Below are 1779 nucleotides of genomic sequence, written 5' to 3'. Positions count from 1 at the left end.
CTCACCTTAACAACCAGACTACGTACGTGTGGTCTCCTCTCACCTTAACAACCAGACTACGTACGTGTGGTCTCCTCTCACCTTAACAACCAGACCACCCATTACTTTGCCTTAACCTTAATAGATTCTTGCACTACGTTGTAAATGCTTTGCATGGCTTATATAGGAAAGACACCTGGAACTGAGAGGCTGGGTTATAAAGACACCTGGAACTGAGAGGCTGGGTTATAAAGGCACCTGGAACTGAGAGGGTGGGTTATAAAGACACCTGGAACTGAGAGGCTGGGTTATAAAGACACCTGGGAAACTAGAGAGGTGGGTTCTTGTGGTTAACTAGAAAGACATGGACCTGGAAACCAGAAGAGGACTTGGGTTTTTATAAATGAGCACGCGGTCTCGGAACTATATGAGAGGGCTGGGGTTAATAAAGACACCTGGAACTGAGAATGGGTTATGGAAGGGAAGTATTCACTCAGTGTGGATTTAAAAAGAAAAATATCTGACTGTTTTTAGTACTACCCAGTTCAGAAGTAGTGTGTTGCAGGTACACAAAGTAAAAGTATAGTGAGTTATCTGAAATATCCCCGTCTTCACTCTGGATACTGTGACCGCTTAGCAACGACTATCCTAGAAATTAAGGATAATTTTTTTTTTTTTTTTACATAATGGAGTTATAAACCAATCATAGACGACTGAGCAATAAGTAGTTTCTCCTCCTTCCTGACACTACCAWTTTTATTCACAGCTTTAAAATAACTATGTATTTGGGAGAGACAACGGTTGTAAATGATTGCAGTATGTTATGCACAACCTTAGTTGWAATTGCACTCCTGTTGTGTGTGATAATGATGTATAAGCCATACATTACCATGAGTTGTGTAGCTTTTGCGTGGATACATAGCCATAGTGTGTACAGGGGCGTGTGTGTGTATTCAGCAGTGATGTTCAGCAACTCCAAAACACTATAGTGTTGATATTAGCCATATCTTGCATGAATCTTTATCAAATGAAGAATATCGGAAGTCTGAAAGTGCAATAACAGCCATGTTATGAGTTTGAAATCCTTGACTTATTATGTCAATAAAACAACCAGTATGATTGTATTCTTCAAGGGTCATAGTCACACACACCATCTGTAGATTGWTAGAAAATACACCGAGTAGACAAAAAATATTAAGAACACCTGCTTTTCTGTGAGATTGACCAGGTGAAGGCTATGATGTCACCTGTTAAATCCACTTCAAATCAGTGTAGATGAAGGGGAGGAGACGGGTTAAAGAAGGATTTTTAAGCCTTGAGACATGGATTGTGTGTGTGATGCCATTCAGAGGATGAATGGGCAAGACAAAATATTTAAGTGCCTTTGAACGGGGGTATGGTAGCAGGGGCACCGGTTTGGGTCAAGAACTGCAACGCTGCTGGATTTTCCCACGCTCAACAGTTTCCTGTGTGTATCAAGAATGGTCCACCACACAAAGGACATCCAGCCAACTTGACACAACTGTGGGAAGCATTGTAGTCAACGTGAGCCAGCATCCCTGTGGAACGCCCTGACGAATTGAGCCGTTTTAACCACCCATCTGAACCACCCACCACCCATCTGTGTGTTGTCTGCTCTGGTGTGGTTATAGTCTCCTGAACCACCCATCTGTGTGTTGTCTGCTCTGGTGTGGTTATAGTCTCCTGAACCACCCATCTGTGTGCTGTCTGCTCTGGTGTGGTTATAGTCTCCTGAACCACCCATCTGTGTGCTGTCTGCTCTGGTGTGGTTATAGTCTC

The 1779-nt window shown here is 42.8% G+C and overlaps 1 long non-coding RNA gene across 1 annotated transcript; it reads right to left on the bottom strand.

The window, feature by feature from the left end:
• Positions 1-169: 169 nt before the first annotated feature.
• On the bottom strand, positions 170-1088 carry LOC139024619 (uncharacterized). The gene is made up of 2 exons (XR_011475950.1): positions 435-1088; positions 170-299 (listed from the first exon to the last, which is right to left on the bottom strand). It is a non-coding gene; the product is annotated as an uncharacterized lncRNA (long non-coding RNA).
• Between the last annotated feature and the right edge of the window lie 691 nt (positions 1089-1779).

The sequence above is a fragment of the Salvelinus sp. IW2-2015 genome, unplaced genomic scaffold (genome assembly GCF_002910315.2).
Source record: "Salvelinus sp. IW2-2015 unplaced genomic scaffold, ASM291031v2 Un_scaffold1708, whole genome shotgun sequence".
Classification (NCBI taxonomy): Eukaryota; Metazoa; Chordata; class Actinopteri; order Salmoniformes; family Salmonidae; genus Salvelinus; species Salvelinus sp. IW2-2015.
This window is presented reverse-complemented; position numbering and strand designations above follow the sequence as displayed.